Here is a 9885-nt window from a genome sequence, read left to right as displayed (position 1 = left end):
TCATCTTATGAAATGGGAATTCAGTGTAGCTTTCAAATACTGGGGATAGCTCAAAGATCAAACTAAAATATTCATTGAAACTGGAAAAATTATAAATGACAACTTCCTTAGTTGAAAATTATTAGATTTGACACAAGAAAAACACATTAGATCTTATCTTCATATGATAATAGAGTCACAGAACGGTTGAGGTTGGAAGGAACCTCTGGAGGTCATCTTGTCCAACACCATCGCTCAGGCAGGGCCACCTAGAGCTGGTAGCTCAGAACCATGTCCAGATGGGTTTTTAATATCTCCAGTGATGCAGACTCCACAACATTTCTGGGCAATCTCGTGCCAGTGCTCCATCACCCTCTCAGTAAAAAAGAGTTTCCTGATGGCCAGAGGGAACACTGTGTTTCATTTTGTGCCCATTGCCTCTGATCCTGTCACTGGGCACCTCTGAAAAGGTCCTGGCTTTGTCCTCTTTGCACCCTCCCTTCAGGTATTTATATACATTGATGACATCCCCTCCGAGCCTTTTCTCAACAGTCCCAGCTCTCTCAGCCTTTCCTCACAGGAGAGATTCCCCAGCCCCTTAATCATCTTTGTGGCCCTTCCCTGGACTGTCTCCAGTATGTCCCTGCCTCTCTTGTACTGGGAAGCCCAGAACTGTACACATTACTCCAGGTGTGTCCTCCCCAGTGCTGAGCAGAGGGGAAGGATCTCCTCCCTTGACCTGCTGGCAACACTCCTCCTAATGCTGGATCCCAGCACGTAGCGTTAGCCATGTTTGCTGCAACGGCACATTTCTGTCTCAGGTTAACAAACAGAAAGTGGTGAAATTGATCACAAAGTACAAATAATGACATGTAAAGTTTAGTGGACACTGTGCAATTGATTATTTTCCTATTAAGCAGGAACAAAGTAATGTGCAATCTGACAGTACTTCTATATCTGTACTTTAAAAACACCTGAAGAACTGAAGGCAATGACCTGAGTGTAGTGGGTAAGATATATTTCACAGAAATATAAAAATAATAATGCAGTTCTTGAAAATATTTTGGCACGTTGTTATGGTTTAACTGCAGCCAGCAACTAAGTACCACATAGCTGCTTACTCACTCCCCCTCCACCACACAGTGGGATGGGGAGAAGAATCGGGCAAAGGTAAAACTTGTGGGTTGAGACAAAAACAGTTTAATAACTGAAATGAAGTAAAACATTATAGTAACAACAACAGTAGTAAAGATGATGATGATGATAATAATAAACAATGACGATGATCAAAATGAAAAGGAGAGAGCTAGAGGAAAGAAATCCAAGAAAAACAAGTGATGCACAATACAGTTGCTTACCACCCGCTGACTGATGCCCAGCCAGTCCCGAGCAGTGAATGGCACCTCCCAGCCAGCTCCTCCCACTCGATATACTGAGCATGGTATTCTATGGCAGGGAACATCCCTTTGGCTAGCTCAGTTCAGCTGTCTTGGTTACGTCCCTTGCAGCTTCACACAAGCTGCACAAGTTTCAGGTTTCTCGTGGTCTCCCGGTGAGCAGTGGCACAAGAAGCTATCAGGAACAAGAGAAATCCTAGGAGCAAATTTTATCCACTAATGATCAAATTTACATATTTCTGTTCCTTATTTAAGAAAATATCAGGTGGTATATTTAGGTTATTTGAAAACCAGGGATTTTTTTTTCCCTCTTTGAAAATGGGATTAATGTTGCACAGCATGTGCTAAAGTTTGGTATTTTTTAATCAAAGGTTCAAATTTGTTTTCAAACAGATTTGTTACAAAATATCTGACCAATGAGGATTCTGCACTGTTAACATTGATCTTCTGTAAGTCTTGGAACACTGGGGCAGTTCTCCAGAGACTGAAAGAAAGATGATGCTGTGATAATATTCAAGAAGGGTGAGTTGAATGACCTGGATGGTGTTAGGCTTGTCAGTCTGACATTGATCTTAGGCAAAGTAATGGAAAGAGGCTGATAGAACACTTGATTAATAAAGAAGTAAAGGAGGTAAATATAATTGATGCCAATCAAAATGGGCTTATGAAAATAAATCTCATTAAACTGACTTGATAACTTTTTCAACAACACTACTAGTTTGGTTGATAATTAAAATGGAATTGATGAAATACACCCGTTACATCACAAACCTTTGTCTTCATATTGTACCACGCTTTGTCTAATAAAGAAGGAAGAAACAAAATCGGTGTCACACACAGTAAATAGATGAAAAGCTGTCTAAGTGGAAGGTTTCAAAATTAACTGAGTCAGAAGAAATCATGTAGCAGACAAGTTTCTCGCGGGACGCTGTTGGATTTGATATTTTTTTGCATTTTACTGCTCTCTATTATCTATGTTTGGTAGGAAAGCATTACTCTTAATCGAGGATGCTGATAGAAGAATAACTGAAATAATTGAATAAAACAGCTTCCTGATATTATAAACTCTGACTCCTTTTAAATAAACTTGGGTCAACCTAATGAAAAATGTTTAGTACAGCTAAGCATATAGTCATAGGCTGTACTTGCAGCAGGGTGAACACTATCTTGTGGAGCAGTGGGCTAAGAAAGACTTGGAGTAAGTTGGATAATTAATTGAGAATAAACTCACTGTGATGCTGTAACTCATATAAATAATACAATCTCTGGATACATAAATAGAAGGAATGTGATCTAAAATGTTTGGAAAATCGCCATACATTCTTAGCTCAGTTCTTAGACTGGTGTAATTTTAAGTCAGTAACAGCTAGTTTTGGAGTTCACATCAGACATGGCTTAAATGGAACAGGCTAAAAGGAGTGCAGCAGAAATAGGGAAAAGATTGGAGAACTTTTCTGACATGGAAATAGTCTAAGAATCTTCCCTCAAAAATTAAGATATAACTTATGTTGTTAGTTACTAAGATTTATAATTGAAGGGGACAGATGATTTGGCAAGAGACGTTTCTTGAGTCTTTCAGAAAAAACCCATAACAATAACACCTGATGGTTTGTAGTTGCAGCTAAATATATTAAAATTATAAATAAGATATTTTTAAGAGTAGCATGAAACACATTTTGAACAGGTGAACAGCATTTGCTGTTCTTAAATTCCTAAATGCAGATTGGTTCCTCCATGCTGCTCTGACTCAAGGAGGAATTAATTTGAAGTCTCACATTACACAAAAAAATATGCTGGATGATTGAATAGCCTTTTCTGGCTGCAGTCCATGAATCTATAGCAACAGGGAGAGCTGACTCCTTTGCTCTACTTGCCAATAAACTGAATTAAGTCTGACCTGTATAGAAAATGTTCACTAGCAGAATAATAATTGGATGGTATATAATTTTTTATTAAATAATTATACTGATAAAATCTCTACTGTAAATTCACCTATACAGAAGGCAGCTTAGTCTGGTTTTAGACCAAAGAAAACTACTGTTTTACACTGAAATTACTGGAATTTAATTTAGAGACTTTAAGCAAGCTTGAAGTAAAAGAACATTCACATTTATGTTGTGCTTAAAATTTATAATAAATGATGGACTGACTTAAACTTGATGAGAGATCTTGACAAAGGTAATGTTTTGACCAAGCTGAGAAATATGTTTTCAGCAGCTCTATCAGTAAACATGCCAGGTTGTTGCTTATGCTCATACTACACTCTGTATCAGCACAGGAAAAATTCTTCATTGATATAAAATGCATTTCTTAATGTATTGAGTTTGTATGGCAAGGTTTTTGCAGCAGGGGGCTACAGGGGTGGCTTCTGTGAGAAGCTGCTAGAAGCTTCCCCTGTGTCCAACAGAGCCAATGCCAGCTGGCTCCAAGATGGAACTGCAGTTGGCCAAGGCTGAGCCCATTAATGATGGTGGTAGTTCCTCTGGTAGAACATATTTGAGATGGGAAAAAGACCTGTTGTGCAACAACAGCAACGGACAAAGGAGTGAGAATATGAGAAAGCAACAACTCTGCAGTGTCAGTGAAGAAGGCGGGGCAGGAGGTGCTCCAGAAGCTAGAGCAGAGATTCCCCCACAGCCTGTGGTGAAGACCATGGTGAGGCAGGTTTCCCCCTGCAGCCCATGGAGGTTGATGGTGCAGCAGACATCTACCGGTTGTTTGTGGAGGACCCCACGCCAGAGCAGACGGGTGGCCAAAGGAGGCTGTGAACCCATGGAGAGCCCACATCAGAGCAGGTTTGCCGGCTGAACCCCATGTGGGACCCATGCTGGAGCAGTCTGTTCCTGAAGGATTGCCCCCATGGAAAGGACTCATCATTGAGCAGTTTGTGAAGAACTGCAGCCCATGAGAAGGACTCACATTGGAGTAGTTCATGGAGGATTGTCTCCTGTGGGAGGGACCCCACGCCGGGGCAGAGGAAACGTGTGAGGAAGAAAGAGCAGCAGAGACAATGTGATGAACTTACCAACCCCCCCATTTCCCCCTGTCCCCCTGTACCGCTTGGAGGGAGGAGACAGAGAAATTGGGAAGAAGGGAGGGGGGGGGGGAGAAGGTGTTTTAAGATTTGGTTTTATTCCTCATTAACCAACTCTGATTCGATTTGTAATAATTTTAATTAATTTCCCTAAGTTGAGTCTGTTTTGCCTGTGATGGTAATTCATGAGTAATCTCCCTGTCCTTATATTGACCCACAAGCCTTTCATCATGGTTTTCTCCCCCCTGTCTAGCTGAGTAGGAGGAGTCATTGAGTGTCTTACTGGGTTCCTGGCGTCCAGACAAGGTCAACCCACTATGGTCCATTTTGGCACCCAACACGGGCACCATGAGGTCTGCTATGGGAAAATTAGTTCCATCTCAGCCAGAACGAATACAGTTCTTTAGATGATGTTTCTGATTTCCTTACATAAGAATAAGGATTATAAGCTAGATCTGGTCCCAACCTCAAATGGCATGACCACTGTCAGGTCAAAATGGAAAACAAGCAGATCAAGTAGTTGGTATTGCAGCCAAAGCAAAGGCCTGTAAAACCTGCTAATTAAAACTGCAAGAGTCAGGATAAAATTAATTATGGCTTGCCTTGAATGCAAATATAAACCTACCAAAATACTGTAACCAGAAGCAGTATATAAAACTTTTGTGACACTCTTGTGGTATGTCAGACACAGTATGTAAGCATTGTATCTAAGTACGGGAGCAATGTGACCAGCAAAGGTGCAAGCAAAACTATGTGCCTTTGCATGTAGGAACCATCCAAGTGACAGAAATTACAGTCCCAAGATAAAGAACAATTAACAAGATAAACACAGTGGATTGCAGGTAAGTAGAGCACCCTGCTTAACGTAGTGTACCAGAAGCATGACCATCAAAATCAAAACCAAGGTAAAGAGCATCTGGAGCAGCATCTGAGATCCCATTAGGGTGGAGGTAGCAAGAGGCATAAAAAGTCAATGATGAACTTGAAAAAGAAGGCAAGCTTGCTTTGGTTCTCATTTCTCTCATCAAACAGCTCTTAGTTTGATCACCTATGGAATCACTACAGACCACAGCCATCATGTAGTAACCATGCAGCATCAGCTTCAAGGTATTGTATGCTCACAGCTAGTTCAGGGTATGATTTTTAGTGACAATCAGTTTGCATATATGCAATTATAATGATTAAATATATAGAAGAAGTAACCATCAGCATGAAGGGTTTTGTTAATGAACGAATTTAGTAAATTTTGATTTTAAAGTTTAAAAATTTACATAATCTGTCATCCTCTTAAATATTCCCATCACAGTAACCTCAAATTACCTGATACACACAAGTGTGCACGCACACACACACACACAAACATATATGTATAAATAAATATGTATATAGATACATTCAGTTTAAAAGTATTCCTCCCACACACTGCTGTGTGAATACTTTCAGCAGGAAAGCATGCTCAGACACCAAATACAAGGCTCCTGCAGGGTTAAACAGCTGCTCTGGTTTGCTCCGGAGCTGGGAAAATCGACTATTTATTGAAAATAAGTACGTTATTTAAGGCTACTTTCCTTCTCTTGTGTTCATTTTCATTTGCACTTACTGCTCTTTTTGACCAACAAAAACAGAATAAGAAGTCAGGAATGCTCTTTTCAATGCATTATGAATACCTTCAAGAGAAATGTTTGTTATTCTCTGGTAAAAAGAGGTGTTTTATTTTGAGTGTAGATCTAATAAAACTACCATTGTCCACCCATGTCTTCTATTATTAGCTTTTAATTACAAGATATGAGGGGAAAAAGGAAGGGAAATTAGTCTGAAGCCATATGTACAAGTTATTTGACATTTTTAATTTTCAATTCCTGTAACCAGTGATCCTCAACCAGCTTTATGTTGTCCCTGAAAAGTCACCAGAATTTAGTAGGAGGTTATAATGCAATTAATGTATTCCTTTTTAATGATGCCAGTGTCCATATTTTATGTATTACTTGTCCAATTTAAAAGATCAGAGCAAAAGTCCTATCAGCACATGCATCACCTAAAAGTGAGGCCCATTTGAGTCTGGAGTAAACTATCACTAAGTAGCAGGGGTCCAGATATGGGAAAGTAACACAGCATGCTAATGTTAAAGAATAACTTTTATTAATTAAGTTATTTTAATTAAATTAGTTAATGTTAAAGAATAAAGAATAAAGACTTTTGCCAAGTCTTGCTTACAAGTAGCAGACTTAAAGGTGAGAATCTGAGATGGGGTTTACCATAAACCGTAATTTAACAATTTGTCATAGATAAACTCAATGTCAGTTCTCATTCAAGGCTCTAACCACACAGGTAAAGCAAACACTGAGACAACAGCTTTTCACTTAAGCTTTTTTAAGTTAACAAATTATGTATCCCATGTGTTATCAAGAAGACATCCCACAAGCACAACAGGGATAGTAGGATGTGAGAAAAAGCTTTGTCCTTTGTATATAAAACTAGCTGTGAAAATGCTTGTCCATGACTCTGATAGAAGTTGTAAAATGAGCAAGTAATAAAATTATGTATATAGTATACCCTTAGAACAGTATCTGCATCATGAAATGCAGTCTGCATATACATGCACGCACACACACACATATATATATACATACATGTATAGAAGAGCATGGATTGAGAAATTCTCATTTGTATTTCTTAATCCAGGAATGAAGAACAGTTAAGAAATAATGATCTGGCTTTGAGATGAGAAGGAAAACAAATCTGTAACACATTAGCACTCTGGGTAATACACAAAAATGGTCACAGTAATTTCCTTTCAAATATATTTTCAAAGAAAATTAGGAAAGAAGCATTTTAGCACTCAAGCAAAGAAGGAAACATTGACAAGAGATACATAATTCAGGTTTATACCTAGCAGCAAAAGTTCGAGAGACAGAAAAGGTGTTAGATATGCTTCTCTATTAGACATTTCATATTACTTATTCCAAGCATACAGGGTGATGTGAATGCTATTCTGAGATATTTATCTTTGGCCATTCATCAAATAGAGAGTTCAAACATCCACTCTAATATGCTGAATCACACTTGCAGAACAGATTATAATGCAAGTTAACTGCCTGCACTGGTCTAATAGTTTTTGTTAATGAACAATATGGTTGTGTTTGGGGTTTTTTTTGTTTGTTTGGATTTTTTTATAATGAAATATTTTGGGGGGGGGGGGTTGACAATTTAGATAAAATATATGATTTTGATTCAAAACTGGTCCTAACTTTAATAAAAAAATACACCAGGAAAAAATCTTCTGACTGGAATCCCGAAGCCTAAGAAATACTTTTACACTTACCACTTTAGAAATCAGACAGTGGTGCTCATGTTACTTCCGCAGAAAGCTGGTAGACCCATGAAGAATGGTAATATATTGCTCTTTAAGTCAACACATACATATAAAATAAAAATTTGCACTGTAACTAAGGGTCTGGAAACCAAAGCAATTCACTGGTAGGTAGATCTTTCTTAGTCTTTTGCTCTATCCAGAAGACTCAAAGGCACTAATTACTGAAATGATTGACGGTTCATTTTCTCAGACTACATATAGCTACAGGTGGAGACAGGCAGACGGGCCAGAAAGAAAAGAAATAACATCCTGGAAAAACAAAACTGTCTCCCTAGGCAACTCCTCCAACCTGAATGGTTTTTGTTCACATCATCATTGCCCTGGCCCTCAAGCTCCAAAGCCACGATACCTGGGATGGTGAGAGGCCAGGGGGTGATTCACCTGCTGCCCCAAGCAGGAACCTGTTTCCTTTCCTCCCCATCTCACCATCTGCCTGATAGGAGCAGGAGGGAGAGCCTCCGCTTCTTGTGAGGTGTCCATGAGGTGCATTTGTTTCAGTGACAGTAGTGAGCAGCTCCACCACTCTATCTCCCTCTCACACCATCTGATAGTCCTTAACCTTTCAGCTTCCCCTTTCAGCTCTGCCACCAGGCTGAGAAGATCACCCACCTGGTTGCACCTCACACAGGTGTTCTCTCTGCTGTCCGACAGCACTGACAGGCTCAGGCAGACCCTGCAGCCTGTGGCCTGGATGGCTGTATATTTACATGGGAGCTCTGTCTGCGTTGCCACAATGTCTTCTGGTGCTGGTTACTATAGCTAGGTTTCTTCTGGGGAGGCGATAAGCACTACTGGAGCTGGCCTTTTTGAGCTGTTAGGGAGGTGACGCCCTCCCTACGCGCCCTCCCTGCGCTAAGTGCCTTGCAGGGCCCAGGCTGATGGGCTAGGCCCTGTCTGCCCGCTGTAGCCGCTGCACTCCTGGTCACTTGCACTCCCTGGGGGCTGTGTGAAGGGTTCGGTCACCTGCACTCCTGGCCCTGCCAACGCTGTCAGAACTGCCACTCGTCAGGGTCTCAACGCTAACCACTCCAGGGCCGGTGGGCCGGGGCACCCTCTCTCTCTCTCTGCCCTCACTTGGTTTCTCGCCACATTCCCTCAGTGTGACTCTCTGCTCTGGAGTAGCACACCTCGGAGACTATTCTTTAGGTTTTAACAGTTTCCATCCTCACACACATATTTCTCTCTTGATAACAGTAATGGGGGCAGCCGTATAAACAAAATGTTTGCAGCCACCAGTGTTAGCCATACTGAAATTCCTTTTTGTAAAACTCGTTAAAATATAAAAGTTGGCAGAGCTCTGGTCAGTGCTGGCCTAATGTGATCAGTCAAAGTGGAGGGAAAAAACCCAAGGTTTAGGAAGAGCTGGTTGTATTACCACAACCTCAGGAGGGAGAATGGGCAATTAGACTTTTTTTGAGGTAAATCCAGATTTCTAGAATGTAACTCCGGTGTCATGATATGATCAATGAAGATCTCTTTTGTATAGCTGTCCCTGTCTTTATCATTCCATGTTATTAATTAAATACTGATCCCTGTCAGAAAAATGAACATGCAGGGGATCATAAGAAGAAATACGAAAGGTATAAGAAGTCTGCTGTGAGACAAAAATAAAATCATTTTAACTGTTTCAGTTAGAACCTATATAAGTAACAGAAACTATAAATATACAGTAAGGGCTAAGAAAAAACAGATTTTTGATACTACATAACCTCTCATCATAACTTGAAAAAATCCGGTTAAACAGAAAGGAAATTAAGTTTACACTCACAGTATAAAATGCTTTCTAAAAACACATCAAAAATCCTTGGAACTCACTGCGACACATAGAACTGAGAAGCTATATGTTAGACCTATTTTCTAAATTATATTTTAGTTTGAAAAATGGGAACATATGATCCCTTTGTAACTGAACACCCCACAGGCACACATGCATTTCTTACAGAAAGGTGTATGCACTTTTTTACGCAGCTTCAAGAACTTGCAAGAAGAAATCACTTCTAAATCCATATCTCATATTAATATCCAGAACTTAGCAATGCTGTTCTTTCTAATACATCAAAGGGATCAATAAGAGCGGGAATTGGTAAGATGGAACCCTAGCA

Source organism: Falco rusticolus, chromosome 1 (genome assembly GCF_015220075.1).
Source record: "Falco rusticolus isolate bFalRus1 chromosome 1, bFalRus1.pri, whole genome shotgun sequence".
Classification (NCBI taxonomy): Eukaryota; Metazoa; Chordata; class Aves; order Falconiformes; family Falconidae; genus Falco; species Falco rusticolus.
Note: the sequence above shows the minus strand (reverse complement) of the source record.